The 19469-nt window shown below is 41.8% G+C and overlaps 1 protein-coding gene across 1 annotated transcript in view; it reads left to right on the forward strand.

Annotated features, from left to right (window-relative positions):
* Positions 1–19469, forward strand: part of HAP1 (huntingtin associated protein 1) — a 231064-nt gene that overhangs the window by 40187 nt on the left and 171408 nt on the right. The window lies entirely within an intron of this gene.

Consider the following 19469-nt stretch of genomic DNA (forward strand, 5'->3'; position numbering starts at 1 on the left):
GCAATTCCATTCCAGTGCTTACCTTGTCTAGATCTCTTAAGTAAAGTTTACCCTCGAAACCCAACCCTAACCCATTGTAATATGAGCGGCTGGAAATGAGCCTGAATTCTATTGTCCTGTGAGTGTAGCCTATCTGTAATCACTTGAAAGGCAAGATGGCGGCGATATGATTCATACTCACTGGCTGAGAGACTGTGCCATGGGGCTCTGAGTGATCTACTCACTAAAAGAGCACCGAAGGTTGTGCGTTCAAATCTTTTGGCATACTTCCTGCCTTGCGTAGTTAACAAATTATAGGGCAATACGTACGATTCTTACAGAGAAAGATGGAAGAGACCCTCCCATGGAAAAATATCTCCTTAAGTATCTTGATAGACCAATTTTCTACAAAAATATTGCAGATATTAAACGTTGCAGGTAAGTAATGAAAGAGTAATTAGTTTAGAAAGTCCATTACAGCCAAAAGGAACAAGCATTAGCAAAGCTTACTAGTCTGGCCTTGGCAAGCTGCTTTAATGGTTAATTTTCTTTTACATCTTTTTTTCAAGCATATGCCACAAAAATAAAACGAAAGCATGCTGCTCCCTAAATATTGCGCCCCTATGCTTGCAATAAAAATGAGAGAAAAAAAAGCAATGTAACCCATTTGAATAGAACAGTACCTGTGCTTCACAGCACGCAGGTATTGAAAGCCTTTTTATTTTCAATGTATAATGCAGGAAAATATGATCCTTATCGAATGAAAGAAAAGCTAGGTTTGGCTTTGAATGACTGTAACCTTAAGACAAAGACTTAGTTTAAACGCACGAGGAAGACTATAAAAATACTATGATAATTCAGAATGTTAATGATAGTATTGGTCCACAAGCCCTGTCTCTGAAGTGCACTTCTTTTAGACTAATGGGCACGTGTTTGCCAAGAAAAGAAAGCAGTCACTCACACGGCAAGAGAGCCAATGGCTGAAGTGGGCTGCCCCACTCCCCTATGCGGCATACTGTGGTGGGCGGAAGCAAAACGTGAATGATATTTGAATAGACCAATGGAAGAAGAAAGCTGATCCAAAGCACCCCAAACTACGTATTATTGTTTTTGTTAGTTATGTTTTTTTTTTAACTAAATGAGGCTAAATCTGTAACTAGGCCAGGCCTACCAAAATAGCCTTGAAGGCTGGTGTCAGTGTCCCGGTTTGAGATAAATCTCAGATTGTTAAAAAGTGTTTTTAATAAAGCATCAAGCATGTCATGTTATGTTGATGTATAGTGCAGTAATCACCCGGGAGGGTGTCCAGGCGCTTGGGCACGGTGTGTGGGTGTGTGATTCCTAAGGTGCTTATATGGAGATCCAGGTCTTCAGCTTCTTGCAGAACTCAAGAAGTGAGGTGGGGGCTCTGATGTGTTAAGGGAGGTCTTTCCATTTCTTGGGTACCATGCAATGTTCATGTTGCAAAGTTCATGATGTTCACCCTTTACCTACTTTTTAACCCCTTGGCCGCGGCGGGAATTACCACCGCGGTGCTGGGGGGAGGGGGGTCCGCGCGGCGCCGCCATGCTCGTGACGGAACCACTCCGTCACAAGCCATGGGCGCGCTGTGCTTGTGACGGAGTGGTTCCGTCACGGCCCCGCCCTCTCAATAGAACACCCGCGCAGGCGCGTAATTCCTGCAGTGTGGGCGGGGCGGCCGCGCCGTGATGGAACCACTCCATCACCAGCACAGCGCGTCCGTGGCTCGTGACGGAGTGGTTCCGTCACGAGCACTCAAGGGGTTAAAGTGTGTTAATTTTCATTCACATCGAACCGATCCAAGCTAAAAACAGCCCCAGAGTGGGACTCATGCTATGTCTAAATTTGCATTATAATTCCAAGCTGGAAAATGTATACAGAAAATTCTCCCAGAAGTCATGATTTCTTTGCAGAAGTGAGGACTATTCTATGGACTTTTACGATGGTTGCAAAATTAAATTCAATAAACACATCTAAAAATACAGCTTTACACACATCTTCATACATCCTTTGTTTATATACGTGATGGCAACATCAATTGGCTCTATTGTCTGGATAGCCACCTTACTGTAGTACAACACAGTACGTGGCAACGAGGTTCAAGATACATTCCTGAACATCATACTTAATAAAAAACCAACCACCATCGCAGGTGGCATTGTATCCCAGCACTCTGGCAGTGGTCCAGATAGACTATGGCTCCTTGCTTGTCTTCGTATCCCGGACACGCATGCGGTCAACTCAGCAACACAACATACAGATCAATACAGCACATGTAACATTGTGGATCATCAAGTACAACCCTGGACACTGACCAACATAAATCTATGTATGGCCAAGAAAACGAAACGACCACAGTGTTTTGTCATGTGGTTTTTAAGGTGGAGCGTGCTTGACATCACGTATGCTGTCTGTTGCAAGATATTTTGAGGCTACTTAGAGCATAGAGGGGCTTTTGAAGCCCTACTACTGCTTACCATTGGATGGCTTTCCTGCTACTCTCATGTACCTGCTTCTAGTTTGTGTCTCAGCTTGTTATTCCTGTGTTAGTCCCTTTCATGGAGCATTGCCTCTTCACAATCTCTTTGACTGGCTAACCTCTCTGCTTCCGCTGCTTAATTTTGAAGCACTACTTTTTGTTTGAAACATTCAGAGTACGTGTGTTTTCTAGCTGTCTCCCTTGTGTGCCTCTCTCCTCCTGCACCCTGTGTTGTTGTCTGTCACCTGTGTCCTTCTCCCTGCTGCTTCTCCCAAACGTGTCCTTCTTTTCTCCCGCCATTGTTGCTTCCTCCCACTCGCGCCTTCTGTGTTTCTTTCTCGCAACCCTCTTGTTGCTTCTGTCCTCCCTCCCGCCGTCTCCAGTCTTGTTTTCAAATCCCGTGTTGCTTTAGTACCCTCAATCACCCTTCTCCTTTTTGCTTCGGTGTCTTGTGTTACCTTGGCTTCCTTGAGCCGCCTTCATCTTGCTTCTATGTCAATGCAGCCTACCCCATGTTGCTTCCCCCTTCTGTTACTTCCGTTCCATACATAAACCTACGGTTGTATCACTTAAAACCATAAAAAGTACATACTTGTGAAGTAAGCTACCACGATGTAACGCTATTGCAAACCCACCCTCGAAGTACTTAGGTGCAAATGGTAGCACACCATTGGAAATGCTTTATTGGAGTTGGCCACCACTCCTATGATGTTCTCGCTGTACAGCTAATCTCGGTATCACACAGCGAAATTCTCATAATTTTCAAGGTGCACTACAGTTGACTAAAACTTGCCATGTGTGTCTGCTTTCAAACGATGCATGCATGTACTGACTTGCTGCCTGTGATGTATCACCGTGAGAATCATAAAGTAAATAACTTTCCTAGGCAACTCGGGACCTATTGAGAATCAAGTCCTATACACGAAGAAATGATAGCCACATAAGTTCGGTGTACCAGACAAAAGACAGTTAAAATTGTGTCATTTTATTCATATAAAAGTTAAAAATTGTGACATAAACATACATAAAATGACTGTGCATTGCATGATGTACAAGTAGTGTATTAATTACCTAGCACAAACATAAAACAATCAATTACTTAAAGACAAGAATAAAAAACAATTCCATTGAAAAAAATCGCAAGTGGCTGAGATGTACTATAGTCTGTAAATTCATCGTATCACCGTAAGAATCCAGTGGCTTCTTTTGAGCCCTGACACTTGGGATGGACACCACCCACATTAGTGAATTTTTCGGCCCATTGCAGGCTGAGACCCTGAATGAGATTATCCAGATAGAGCTGCTGTTATCAAAAGGAGATGACCAATAGAAATGCCCCGGCTCATTAGTAACATCTATTGCTAATGGTCAATGCTAATACTAGGAGAGATCCTGCTATTTAGATTAGTTCCTGGACTTTGGGCTGCGCTGCTATCGTCTCATTCAGCAATGAAACCTCCCCTCACACACTGTGATCTGAATATATCAGCAACAGTCTTGGCTCACTGAGGAGGTGACTCACCCCAACTCTTCTCTATAAGAGTCCCGGCCTCTGATTAGGATGATGCAACGTATCCCGCCCGTTACACCAGCCAACCAATCCGAGGAGATAATGCTCGCCATCTTATCTCCATTAATGGTCACTAGTTCTCCTGACCTACAAGGCGTCTGTGGCTGCGCTAGTGGTTGATTCTCCAGTTGTTTCCTCCTTAGGGAAGCACAGCTCTTCAGTGTTTCATGGTTTTGCATCACTTCCCAGTACATAACTGCAAACCTTGATCCTAGCCCTGCCACCTGGTTGTTGTCTTCAAGTTAGGCACAGTTTATGCACACATGCCATGAAGGAAATGGCATTAAATACTTTCAACCTCCTGTGTCCAGTGCAGGTCCAGCAATTTAGTGCCCGGGTCTTTGGACTTTCCTAATTTGGCTGCTGTGCTGGAAACAACCGTCAGCGTGACTTGTTAACAACCTAACTCATAGTCCGAAAGGTATTTAGTGTCCGATTGTAACCACCAAACACTGACCGCAGATGGTTGACTCTTCCCTGTACCTGTTATGCTCTTTACCCTCCTTTGCAGTGCTGAGGTTTGGAAAGTGTCTTCTACAGCTAGTGGTACCTTGTAAAGGCGGCCCGAATAATACCTGAGTGTGGAGGGGCTGCTCCTTCCCTTAATATCCTCTCCAGGTTCAAACTCAATGTTCTTCTTAGGACATTTTTTCTAAGTAGGCCTAAATTATGCTATTAAGTCAGGGGAAATTTAAGGGACTCAGTCTAGTTCAATTAATTCTTCAGCAGCACTGTCTTCAGGTTTTTGATGGGTAAATAGAGCATCTATTACAATTGGGGTATGGACTCTATGGTAATTTTTACGTCTAGAATTTGACAGCTCAGCTGTCAAACTGACCTAGTACTACAAATATACTGGACTTTGGGTTGGCCCCTTTCAGCAATCGGCTGTCTTCTATTAACCCCTTTCAGCAATTGTCTGGAGACATTGCCAATCACATTGCCAATCACTTGGCTTTGGCCAGTGAAGTAGTCCTCTTTCAGCTAATCTTATTAGCTGCTTGGGCGTATCCTGCATCTACTTGGGAACTTGCATTGAACTTCGTAATCGACTATTGTACAACTATAGGCATCTGTGTCAATTCCTGCTGGCTCCTTTGTGCGCCTCGTTCTATTGTGCTACTGCTGTTTGTGTTAGTACATTAAAGGCAGTGCTACTGGTTTTGCCAATGCTTGTTAGTATTATTATAATAAAGCATGTCTGCATTTACCCAGTGTCTGACAGTGGGTACCGCCACATTGAATGTGGCATCTTCACAGGTAAAGCTACTGGTTCTCAAGGTATTTCCCATTTCACATATTAGTAGACCCAGGGATCACTCTCCAGCCATAGAACAGGATATTCTATCATCAGTTGTGGTCCCACTTAAGATTGTGACAAGTGCCTTTAGTCTTTACAAGTGCTGGAGACTCCAGAACACTCAAGTATATCTCACTCCATGCCTAAGGAAGAGGCATTTTCCACGGGGATGCATCACAGCACTCTTTCATATCTTACTCCATGTCAAAGTGAGGCCATGCTCCGTCTGGAGTGCAATCCAGTGGATTCAACACATTTTACTCCTTGACTAGGGGAATCCTTTCTCCCCCTGGGCTCAAGCTCAACAGACTCACGCTTTTGTTATTCTGTGTCTCAGCGAGGAGTTTCTCCCTGTGAAGGTCAGTTCATCAAAGTCGGGCATGTTGTACTCCATGTATGAGGAAACCCTTTGTGGCCCTTATATTCAGCAAATTGAGCATTTCTTACAGCATGTCTAAAGGAAGCCTATTGCTTCTGGGGTTCAGTTCAGCAGATAGAACCATATTTCACTTTGTGCTTAAGGGGGGCCTTATTGATTCGGCTCAGAGGCCTGAAGCATCCTTAAGGCCCAACTTCCTCTGGGTTTTTGCTCAGCGGAGATTTGCATATCTTACTCAATGTCTCACTCAATGGTAGGACCGTCGGTGAGGAAGATGGCGGCCGACTAAGACGCTCGGTCGCGAGCTCCGGTGAAACCAGTGAATGCAAGGCAGCTTCAGCGTTTTCCCCCGAGGGGATTAGGATGGATCACAGCCACAGATAAAATTTAAAACAAGGTACGGATTGTTGCCCCAGTCGGTGAAATATTAGGCTGATGTCTGCCGGCCGATCTCGGACGATTTCTCTGAGAGGCCGGACTTGAGAGGCAGCGCCTACCTGTTGATCGCGGTGGCAGCGTCCGCGAGTGCGAGGCTGTGTCTGAGGTTGCTCGTGGATTTCATTCCCGGCTGGTGACCCTCTGCTAGGGGGATTGTGAAAAAAAAAGGGGAGTACGGTGGCAGCAATTGGCAAAAGGCGTGCATGTTGGAGCGGGGTGAGAGCGGACGGTGTGCGGCGCCGACTGCCGGGCTGTGGGCGAGAGCGCAAGACGCCGCCCGGAGTTACAAAAAAACTCTCGGCGGAATCTCTTTCTTCTTCCGGGGGAGAGGCAGCAGGGCTGACGGCTCCAGCAAGAACAGAGTGACTGAGACAAGCAATGGGCTGCGCAGTAACCGTCAATCAAGCAAAGGCTCAATCGTGCTGAGTGAACAGAGGCACACAATAAGGAACAGTGAGGAAAATAATCACATAGAAAGCCCAAATAAATCCTTAAAGGTGAAACAGACACAAAATAAAACCCAAGATATTTTGACTAATTGGTGCTGGATGAGTGAAAAACGCCTCCAATTGCCTGACACAGTGGGTTTTACCAGAAGCGAAGAGCCATCACAAAACATACTACTGCACACAGCAAAAAGGGAGGAGAAGCAAATAAGTGTGCTAAATGATAAAGTGCCTATTCACAAAGCCCTCACTGTAGCACATTCTTCTGGCTTACCTGGTCTACCTGGTGATTCCAACTCGCAATATTCAGACAAAAGTAAAAACACAGTTGTATACGCAACGAGGTCAAGGAAATTACTGCTAGAGAAAACAGCACCAGTAACATCATTATCTACACAAGATAAAATAGAAGAAGAAGGAATTAAGTCAGTGTATAGTTTAAGGAGCCGAAACTTACTTAAACAAAGCACAATATCAATACAAAAAAAGCCTACATCTCCGAGAAGTACAAAAAAGAAGAACTTACCTCGTTTAGAAGCACTGTCCGAGAGTATAAAAATTAGATCCTCTAAAGCAAAAATCAAGGGGCAAAAAGTAAAGATAAAACCATCTTTAAGATCGTATTTTAAGGTACAACAAGTAATACAGATAAGGAGTAACCAGTCTGTGGCGGGTGATACTGCCTCTGAATCAGTCTTAAATTCCTGTGAAGGTATAGCTGAAAGCAAAAAGGGGTCTCCAAATTCGACGTGGGAGGACGAGGAGGACGAGGAGGAAGAAGGAAGTAAAGAGGAAAGGATCCTTATAGTAGACGCCTCGGAAGGCGCTACAGAACATCAAGATATAAACTCATTAATCTTGACCCACCCGATACAAAAATTAAATATACTATCATTAATGAGTACTTCAACGGCACAACTGACAGATAACCAGGCAGATCTAGTTATAGCCTCACAAGCCTCAAGCGAGATGATGCAGCAAACCGAGGAAGACAATGAGACAGTCATTCACGAGGAGACATCGGAACAGCAGGCCAAAGACCAGGAAGATATAAGCAAAATGGAATTGGCAATGGAGAGATGCATGGAAAAAATGATGGACAAATTCTGGGGGAAATGAGAGAGAAATTCTCGACTTCTGAAGGAAATCAAACAAAGATTCAAGAGGTAGTCGAAAACTTAGATCAGAAATTAAATGAATTAGGGGTAAGAGTAACGGCTGTGGAAAATGAACTTGGCTCTTTAACCAAAAAAGTGGTTACAAATCAAAAGGAATTACGACAGTTAAGAGACAGTGAGAGGGCGATTAAAGACAAATTGGAATCCCTGGAGAATCAAGGGAGAAGAAATAATATTAGACTGCTGAACATTCCTGAAAATTTGGAGGGATCAGATATTAAGACGTATGTTATAGCTTTATTAGAGGAATTCTTCCCCTGGGCAAAAGATAGCGACTTAGCTGCGGATATTCAGCGAGTTCACAGGGATCCGTTCAGGAAAAGTAAGGAGAGGAAAGCCCCAAGGAAAATTTTGGTGAATTTTAGATCTTACTCCCTGAAAGAAAAAATTCTAAATGAAGGATTAAAAATCGGAACCTTCAATAAGGATAACTGGTCGTTCCGAGTCAGATCGGATATATGCAAAGCGACACAGGACAGGCAATGGGAACTGGGCCAATATATGCAGGAGCTAAAAAGTTTGGGAGCAAACGTCCAGTTGAAATTCCCTGCGGCTTTGCGAGTAATGTGGAGAAATAAAATGCATAATTTAAGGGAACCAAAAGACGTAGAAAACTTTATTCAACAAATAAAAGATCAAATCGAAGTAGAAAAGACTAATAAGGAGTAAGGAGTAAGATCTCAAGATATATATCAGTACTACAAAGATGGAATTAAATTCTTAAAATAAAGAGTCAAAAAAAAAAAAAAAAAAAAAAAGGGAGAACGCTGGCGTAACAATACCCAACAAACTAAGATAACTGGCGAAATGGAGCCCGAAGACGGGTGGGAAAACCACCTAAATGAAGAAAAGGGAGGCTTCCTCAGGGTGGGAATTTACACTCACACTGTATACTAATATACTGTATACAATCTATGTAAGATACATTTGCACTAGGGTGGGGAGCAAAATGGGGAAAAAAAATCAAAAAATAACCTCAAAATTGGTAAACGAAAGGTATTTGATGAGGACTAAATGGTCCTTTCGATCTCATTTTCAAAACAAGACTGTTTTTAATACGGAATGGCAGTGGAAAAGATAGTAAAAATACTCTCATGGAATGTTAATGGACTCAGAACTCCTAAAAGAAGAAGAAGAATATTAGAATATCTGAGAGAAGCTGAGAGTGAGATTATTATTCTTCAAGAAACCCATCTAGTGAAATCAGAATGGTTTCAAATGGTAAAAAATATACGATGGATAGGCCCAAGTATCCACACATCACAAGACTGTAATGTAAAAGGGGTAGGAATCATTATTAAAAAATCCCTGAATGCTAAATTGGAGTCTGAAGTAGTAGATAGTAAGGGTAGATGGGCAGTGGCTAAAATCAGGATTGAAGGATCTATATTCGCGATCGCAGGATATTATGGTCCAAATATTGATGACTCAGCTCCTCTTAAGAAATTATACTCAGAACTTTTGTCCTTTTCAGTCCCGATAATTGTAGGAGGAGACTACAATATTATACTAGATCCGAAAGCAGATAGACTGCCCCCGTCTAAACAAATGAAGTCACCAAAGATGAGGGAATGGCTGGGAATATACATAAAAGACCTAAACCTGGATGACATGTGGAAACAAAAGGGAGAGAAAACCCACCCTTATACTTTTCATAATAAAAAGTTAGGGCATAAATCTAGAATAGATTTCTTCCTAATAAATAACTTGCTTCGGGATAAGGTGAAAAGCATTGAGCATCAGCCGGCACACTTATCGGACCATTCAGCAGTCCTATTAAAACTCTTATTACCACAAATCCCAACTCCGAATAGATGGACACTGGACCGGTCGATACTAACGGTGGAAGATATGGTGAATCAACTTTTAACATCCACCATCAATTATTTCACTGATAATGATATAGGAGCCTCTAAAGGAGTAATATGGGATGCATACAAAGCAGTAATTAGAGGTAATCTACTCAGTTTGGGAGCCTACAAAAATAAGCGAAGAAAATTAGACATTAAAAAATTAGAAGCAGAAATCAAAGAAATAGAAGTACAATTAGATGATGGGATACCTTCGGCTCTAAGAGAAACACTAAGAGAGAAGAGTCGCAAGTTAAAAGAGGATCTGACAGACTACTTAGAGAGTATTGTCCAAGAGAAATGGGAGAACAGTAAATTAGCTAATTATGAATATGGGGAAGGCTGCGGAAAGATGTTAGCATGGAAACTGAAAACGGACCAGACAAGAAATATTATACCAAGTGTCCATACTAAAGACCAATCAGCACTGTGTGTGGATGATGCCTCAATAAGACAAGAGTTCTTAGATTTTTTTTCAACAATCTATAAAGAAGACATAAACCCCACAGAAGAAAATATCAAGAAATATTTAGATGGTATACCTTTGCCAAAATTGACTGAAGAGGAAGTGGTATTTTTGAACAGCGAGATAACAATAGAGGAAGTGAGAACTGCTATAAATAGTCTAAAAAGGGGGAAAGCTGCTGGTCCTGACGCACTCCCTAACGAATTCTACATAGCTCTAAAAGAGCCGTTAATTGCTCACCTGACAGAGCTCATGAATAAGATCTACATGGATTGTGAAAAGATCCCCGATTCATGGAATGACGCTACAATAAGTCTAATACTAAAACCAGGGAAAAACCCTAAGCTATGTGAGTCTTATAGACCAATATCACTTCTCAATTGTGATTACAAACTGTTTGTGAATGTAATCGCAAAAAGACTATCAAAAGTAATACCGAAATTGATTAATCAGGACCAGAAGGGTTTCGTAAAAGGTAGACAAATTCAAGAAATCACACATGAACTATTAGCTACGATTGATGTAGCTATTTTGGAACAAGTACCTCTTACAGTTATAACATATGATGCGGCGAAAGCCTTTGACCGTGTGAATTGGGCCTTCTTAAACAACATCATAGAAAAAAACAATCTAGGGAGTAAGTTCAGCCACATGGTGAAGGAAATTTATGCGAACCCCAGAGCAAAAATAATAGTGAATGGAAAATTGACAAATAATATTATTATCCAGAGGGGCACGAGGCAAGGTTGCCCCCTCTCCCCATTGCTCTTCAATATATATATTGAACCACTAGCCTGTGCGATCAGAAATCATAGACAAATAACACCATTTAAATACCGGAATTGGACAAAGAAAGTAGCACTATATGCAGATGACCTTATGGTGTTTACGGATAATTACAACTCCTCAGAAAAGGCCATCAATGAAATAATAACCAACTTTGGCAAGGTCTCAGGATATTTGATAAATAATAGCAAGACAGAGGCAATGAGTTGGAACAGCATCTCAAAACCAGTCTTTTCAAAGGAAAAAATAAAATATCTAGGAATTACGCTAATCAAAGATCTGGAGAAAATACCACAACTAAACTTAAATATTGTAGTAAAAGAAATGAGAAGACTTTTTAAAATCTGGTCCGGATTACCTCTAAACTTTCTGGGCAAATCAAACGCAGTCAAAATGACAATCATGCCTAAATTTACATATCTGTTTAATGCCATTCCGTTAGAGTTTAAAAAAGCAGCTCTTAAAAAAATACAAGGAGAAATATCCAGCTTTATTTGGTCGGAGAAAAGCATAAGAATTGCTTGGAACAAACTTAGAAAAAGAAAGGAACAAGGCGGCATAGCAAGCCCAGATGTGTTTGAATATTATAGAGCTTTTCAGTTTAAAAATTTCAGGATGTTGCTAAATAAACACTGTATATACCCAAACTTCTTCCAACATCTTACAAATGGTGAAGATTATTTTCTTTTTAAATTTGGCCATCCAAAATTTTTCAAGAAAGTAAAACTAAAGATCTTAAATAATGCGGTCAAATTGTGGACTCAGATTAGAAACGTAGTGAAGATCCCATATTACAGCAATATGGCCCCAATATGGGATTCACCTGGGACACCAGAGTGTTTAAAAGATGTATTAGCAAGACCAATCAGACAACTAGGATTTGAAAAATGGGGACAACTTCTATCTGAAAACACCTTAATATCTTGGGAACATCTGCACACAATTACAGAAGGGAAGATTTCGAAATTTAAATATTATCAACTGAATAGCTGGGCTAAGACCATACCAAAAGAAGCAACAAATAAGGGGAACTTTGAGGAAGAGGTGGTCAAGGAATCCACAATAAGAAAAGAAGTGTCAAAATGGTATTGGGCGCTAATTGAAGCTGGAGATGAAAATGCATCAATAGCAGAAAAAATTTGGAGAAAAGAATTCCCTAATAAAGATATTGACTTGAATGTGATTTGGAAAAAATCCTCGGAAAAATGCTGGGCATCTGTGAAATCGGCAGCTTTAAAAAGAAATCATCTACTCTCAATCCACAGAGCGTACTGGACGCCAAAAAGACTATCGAAATTTAAAGGTGCAGCAGTAAAAGCATGCAGTAAATGTGGTGAAAATAAGGCGAATGACATTCATATGTTCCATCGATGCCCGGCTCTCTTATGTTACTGGCAAGAGATTAGTAAGACTTTATCGGCGGTATTGGGGACATCAATAACTGTAAGTACGTCTCTAATTATTTTTGGGATTCAAACAGATGCCCTAAGGTTAAGTAAACCTCAAGAAAGCCTAATTTTTGTCTTGATACTATTAGCACGAAGAGAGATCTGCATAAATTGGGTAAAACCAGTACCTCCGTCCCATGAGGACTGGCTAAATTCTGTCATTAAAGTATCTAGACTAGATAGGAAAGGGAAACGTACTAAAAGATCACAGTTCTGGGAGATATGGGAAAACTTTATTATCTCTAGTTGATGACCAAGATTCCTTGTCTTTTTCTCCTCCACTCATCAGACACATCATCGCCTTCTCTCTCCTTTTTTTTCCTTCTTTCTTTTTTGCTCTTCTCTTTTTTCTTTTTTCTCTTTTTTTTTTTTTTTTTCTTTTTGTTTACCAATGATTAAAGCGGAGACAATAATTTCCAGGCAAGATCGGTAATCTGCCGAGTAGCTATACAGCTAGCTCACTTCAGGAACGTTGGAATTATTGTGATGGATAAAGGTATAATGGAGTATGTTGACTGGTTCCAAATAAAAGCTCGGATTTGACAACACATCGAGTATTGAAGGCATACATCCTGGAAGGACCGTCAATTCTCCCAAATAACCTTTTTATCTACTCTCTCGCAAATATGAGGTGAAAGAAAAAAAAAAAAAAAAAAAAAAAAAAAATGTCTTAGTGAGGAGTTTCTTGCTCTCTGTGCAGTGGGTTCAAGCATATCTTACTCCATTTCCAAGGATGCCTCTCTCCATGTTGAATTCATCTGAGCAGACTCAAGCATCCTACTGCATGTCCCAAGAGACCTTTATCCCTCATGGGTTCATCTAAGTAGATACACTCATCTTACTCCATGCCCAAGGAGACCTTTTTTCCCTATAGGGTTCATCTGAGTTGTAGGAGAGTAGGATCTTCTTCCTATAGTCCCCCCCCCCTCCTTTTTGCTGATATTTCACTGTTTTCGACTTAGTCTGGCTGGGATCCTGCTATTCAGGACCACAGCCTAGCTGCTTTCTCCTCTACATTGATTGCATGTACTTTAGGTACACTCCAGATTGGATTCTGGGGTACCCTTATAAGTCCCTAGTATATGTTATACTACATACCCAGGGCATAGGTACCCCAGGGGCCTCTCAGGGGCTGCAGCATGTATTATGCCACCCCTGAGAGGCCACTAAAAGTGACACCATAGGTCTGCTACTGAAACCTCTTTAAGGTGGTGCATGCACCCCTTACTTAGATATAGGTTCACTATATCTACCTTATGACTGCACATATTTATTTATTTATTTATTTTGAAAGTTTTATATAGCGCGAACAAGATCTTTGCAGATATCAGAGCGCTTTACAGACGAAAGGACCAACCCGTGAATAGATAACAATTGGGGTGTGGAAGGTCCATGCGGGAGCATAGTCAGACAAATACATCAATAATGATACAAGTACCAATACAAATACAAGTACAAATACGTGGTAGCGTAAGCATTCAGGTACCATAGTCAGACAGATACATCAATAATGATACAAGTACAAATACATGGTAGCGTAAACCCTCAGGTAGGTCAATAACATGAGTCATACAAAAAATGCAAAAAGATCAGTAGAACTGAATGGTACAGCGTCTGTAAATATCAACCCCAGTAATAATTCAGGTGTATTTAGCCATGAGGATAGCCTTTACTTCTTTCTTAAAAAGTATGGTGGAGGAGATGAGCCTGGTTTCAGGGGGAAGTGAGTTCCAGATCCTGGGTGCCATTCCTGAGAAGGAGCGTTTATATGTTTTTTCCTTGCGGAATCTTTGGGGCTTTAGCAAGAGATTGTTTGTGCCTCTAGTATTTCTGGAGCCACCAGAAATCGTCAGCTTCTGGGCGAGGTATCCGGGTGAGCTCAGGTGAACAGCCTTGTGCGTCAAGCAGGCGATTTTCAGATGTATTCTGGCTTCAAAAGGCAGCTAATTCAGGGCTTTCAGGTCAGGGGAAATGTGTGAGTGTTTTTTTGATCCAGTGATGAGTCTCGCTGCGGCGTTTAGAGAAGCTCTTATGGGTGCCGTAGTAGTTAGGAGGAGACCGCAGAGGGCGATGCTGCCGTAATCTATTCGCGGGATGACTAGTGCTTGTACCGCAGTTTGGAAATCTTTGGCTGGAAGAAAGGGTTTGAGTTTCCTTAAGGTATTGATCTGGTAGTTCGCACCCTTAGTTGCTTTGTTGATGTGTTCCTGCATGTTGAGGTTGGTGTCAAGTGTTATGCCTAGTGATTTTGCTGAGTCCACGATGGTGGGATGAACATTGAGTGCGGTTAGGTGTTTAAGCCAGATTTGAGCGGTAGTGATCTTCGCGGGAGGTGAGATCAAGAGGAACTCTGTTTTAAGAGCATTGAGTTTGAGATGATTAGCGGCCAGCCAGGATTGGGTGCTTCTGATCGTTGAATTCAAGAGCATGATGTCTTTGGGTGATTGTAATTTGAGATAAAGTTGGGTGTCATCGGCGTACATGTGGAAGTGAACATTGGATGCTTGTAGCAAGGTGGTGAGAGGTCCCATAACTAGGTTAAACAAAGTTGGGGATAGGGAGGATCCTTGTGGGACGCCTCGCGATACAGGTATTGGCGAAGACATCAAATTGTTACTCTTGAATTTCTGCGATCTGTTGTGTAGAAAGGACGTAAACCAATTGAGCACAGTTCCAGATATACCCATTCTTGTGTTTAATAGATCGAGTAAGTTCTCATGTTTGACCGTGTCGAATGCAGAAGAGAGATCAAGAAGGATGAGGAGGCAGGTATCGTTTTGATCTAGGATTTGAAGGGCGTCGTCAATTATGTGAGTCATAGCAGTTTCTGTACTGTGATCTGCTCTGAAGCCTGATTGATGAGGATTGAGTAGATCAAACTGATTAATGTGTTTAGTCAATTGTATTTGAACGCATTTTTCCAACAATTTGGCAAGAGTCGGAATATTGGTTATGGGACGGTAATTATTTAGATACATATAAACCTATCAGTCACCCCTATGGCAGGCATTATCAATCCTGAAGGCAGGGTGCTGGGTTTTATGTGAGAGGGTGCCCATGCAACAGCTGAGCCCCTCTACAGCCTTCAGATTCTTTTCTCCGGGGGTTGTTCTGTGATGCAGCCATACCATATACTCTTACGTGCATTATAACCTCGCTGTAAATGCTAACTTTAAAACGGCTGCACAGAAACCTCTCGTGATTGGTGTCAAACACCTTGGAATCATACCTCCACACCAGTAACTGGTGTGGGAGGTCTGATTTCACCCTTCTAGAGGGAGAAATATGACTACACCGGTACACCCGGTACCAGCTTTACAAAACCCTGGCATCCCAGGATGGATGCTGCCAACCACAGACACGCGTCTCCATATCATAGGAGGACTCTCATGTGAGAAGCTGAGGTCCTATGAGAGACAGAGGTCCCTACAGATGTACCAGAATTATCAGATTCCTGAGAAGGAGATCTGGATCTTCTTGGTAAACTGTGAACTCTTCCTGGTGGAGTGAAGAGAGGAACACTGGGGTCTTCTCCTTCATCCACAGGAAGAATTGGATTGTCCAGGTTTGAATCCTTTGATCATCCTGGTCAGTATTAGAGTCCAGGTCATAGAAGTTTTCACTTCCTGGCCTTTCCTCTTCTGCTGCCCCACCCACCTTGCATGTCTCATCAGACCATGGGGTCTTTCTGAGATTATCTAACAGCAAAGCCTCTATGAGGTGTTGAGTGTTTGGGTTTTTCCTTCTCTTCACTCTTCTAGATGCACACATATTTCTCAAATCCTGAAATGAGAGATGGTCATACTTAGTAAGCAAGGAGTCACTGGCATCTGCCGCAGAAGACATACCAGTCTTATGTGGTGTAGGCACCTACCTTACCTAGTGGGAACTAAACTCTCTTGAGTTGGAGAAAGGGTGTTCTAGACCCTTGACTACCCAACTTTAAGTTCAGTAGAACTTACTTTATTCTAGACTTGATTCATATGTACCTAGTACCTTTAGTGGATTCAGTTAGTCACTCAATGAGATTATCTGGTAAAATAATAGCAAGCTTGAATCTCAACCGCTTCACACCAATGTGAGAAGTTGGCTTGGTATATGCTGACCACTAGTTATAGTGGGCACCTTGCACCAGTCCAAACAACACTTATTGATGATTAGGTTAAAGACAACCTTTTATGAAAGCTATCCTAGAGGGAGCTATGGAGGGCAGCCTTCAGGCTAAGTCTTGAAGGAATGTAAACCAGCTTGTTTTTACCAGTCTATAACCTCCTAAATGACCAAATGAAAGGAGACCACACAGGTGTTATTATAAAAATATGTATTTATTACTAAACACTCTCTACTAATCTCTTTATGAGATTAGAGCACAAGCTACACAATATTAAATTACTAGAATGATAGTAAATAGCACAATACACAGTGGGCTGGTTCCTTGGGGTCCCAGCGATTCTACGTGCTCTAGGCACTGTGTCTAGTCAAGTCGTGGTTGTTATACCACTTTCTTTTATATGGTTTGGTCTCCTTCTGGAGCCCACTGTGTATTGTGCTATTTACTTGAGTTCTAGTGATTTAATATTGTGTACCTTTTGCTCTATTCTCATAATCTCATCTCATAAGTAAAGAGATTAGTAGAGAGTGTTTAGTAATAGATACATTTTTTTATAATAACACCTGTGTGGTTCTCCTTTCATTTGGTCATGCAGGAGGTTATAGACTGGTAAAACAAGCTGCTTTACATTCCTTCAAGACTTAGCCTGAAGGCTGCTCTTCATAGCCACCACTAGGATAGCTTTCATAAAAGGTTGTCTTTAACCTAATCATCAATGAGGGTTGTTTGGAATGGTACAAGGTGCCCACTATAACTAGTGGTCAGCATATACCAGGCCAACTTCTCACATCAGTGCACTCAGTCATCTTACTCCATGTCCAATGAGACATCGCTCCCTGTTGAGTTAATCGAGTAGTCTCAAGCATATCTTACTCCATGTCCAAGGAGACCATTCTCCGTCTTGAGTTCTCCTTGTTGAGTTCATCTGAGTGGACTCAGTTATCCTACTCAAGACCTTTCACCCTATTGGGTTCATCGAATAGACTCAAACATATTGTACTCCATGTCCCAAGAGACCTTTCTCCCTGTTGAGATCATTGGGAAGACTCAACCATATCCTAGTACATGTGTTTGGAGACCTTTCTCCCTGTTGAGTTTATCCGAGTAGACTCAGTCATCCCACTCAAGACCTCTAGGCCTTTCTCCCTGTTGAGTTTATCGAGTAGACTCGACCATATCTTACTCCATGTCCAAAGAGACCTTTCTCCCTGTTGAGTTCATTGAGTAGACTCAAGCATATCCTACTATGTGTCAGGAGACCTCTCTCTCTGATAAGTTTATCAGAGTAGACTCAGTCACCCTACTCCATGTCCAAGGAGACCTTTTTTTTCCTCTTGAGTTCTCCCTGTTGAGTGCATCTGAGTAGACTCAAGCCATATCTTACTACATGTGTTTGGAGACCTTTCTCCCTGTTGAGTTCATCCGAGTAGACCCAAGCATCCTACTCCACACAGACAAGTGACTTTCAGTTACTTATTTTGGGGTGGCCGGTCTCATGCCTGCACCATAGGACATTCATTGCAGCCAAAGCCTCTACTGGTCCTCACTTTTGATGGATTCACCCACGTTTTTGCCATTCTTTGGCATTATTTGAGCAGTATTGAAAAACACTTGCGACGTAAGTGCATCCAGTGGTTTAATGAGACTTAAAGCACACTCTTCCTATATATTCTTAGTGTAGTACTTGAAACCTACACGTCTCCAGCTGTAAGAAAGCAGAGCGGGTGGTATGTATGGGACAGATCATTATACAGAATCAGTTATTTCATTTAGTTCAACCATCCTGCAGAAAATGACAATCACATCCAACCATATAGGTGCTATTACGCACTGAAGATGAATGATGCAAAATTCAAGGAAATGTAGAATTGTGTCTACCATAATAAACCACTCTACAAAGCAAAACTATCGCATGGAACTGAATAGTTTCATCTTCTTGAAGAAGCCCCTGGTACCCAACCCCCCCGAGGTGTGAAACCACAACACTCCCTCCCAGGAATAATGCGCCCACATTCAGTTCCCTCTGGTGTCAGCATGGAGATAGTTAGTCAGGGCTTTCATAGAATGAGTGGGTTATTTACTAAGGGTTGCACAGGCGCTCTTGTGACGCTGCGTAGTTTGACACTGTGCTCTGTAGTGATAAGTAAATCAATGCTGTGCTTTGTGTAACCCAAGAGCCAGTGCAGAATTTAACAACCCCCCTTAATCTGCTAGAAGCAACTGGGGAGGAGAAAGGCCATTTATCTGTTCCTAGATTAATGTAGTTCAGATTAAATGTAGGTAACGAGTTAAGGCATTCACATATTCACTCAATCTGTCCTTCATTCATACATGCACCCAGTGATTCACACATTCATCCGTAGGCAAAGAGAAATTCGAATTGAGGCCTGGCAGATAACACCAATTAGTCTATTGTAGAAGAAAGTCATATTCCAGTAGAATCTTCCACTATGTTTAGAGGGCGGGCCTATCGACCTCCAGGCAATGTATAGAAGATTATAAACATACATTCATGTATTCACCATCACTGAAGGCTGGAGCCATTTTCCTGCTTTAGAATACATAGACTCCATTTCATAGCAGACAAAGGTTTGGAGAAGATTATCTCCTCCATTCTAGAACTTCATTCTGTGCCTGCACTGACTAGAGATGCCCAAGTACTTTATTAATACACACATTCCTTTATTCATTCATTCACTCATGCTTTAGGAGGGAGCTGGATACAGGCTTGGTAGAGGAGAGCCTGCTTCCTGTCTTAAAATAAATAAGAGTATAGTAGGATGTGGCCAGTTTTCCACCCTAGAACTGTTTACGCTTGACCATGGTAACTCTCCTCTCTCTTAGTAACAGGAGAGGGCCTAGTCCTTTCTATTTGCACCAATTGTTTATGAATATTCCCATTTTGTTCCCATTTAGATGTTTTGGGACCAATTCACAAAGGCATGCAAGAGTTCTTAAAGATACCACAGGAGTACAACCGTAGATACTTCAAAATCCCTTTGTGAATAGACTCGTATA

The sequence above is a fragment of the Lissotriton helveticus genome, chromosome 5_1, assembly GCF_964261635.1.
Source record: "Lissotriton helveticus chromosome 5_1, aLisHel1.1, whole genome shotgun sequence".
Taxonomy (NCBI): domain Eukaryota; kingdom Metazoa; phylum Chordata; class Amphibia; order Caudata; family Salamandridae; genus Lissotriton; species Lissotriton helveticus.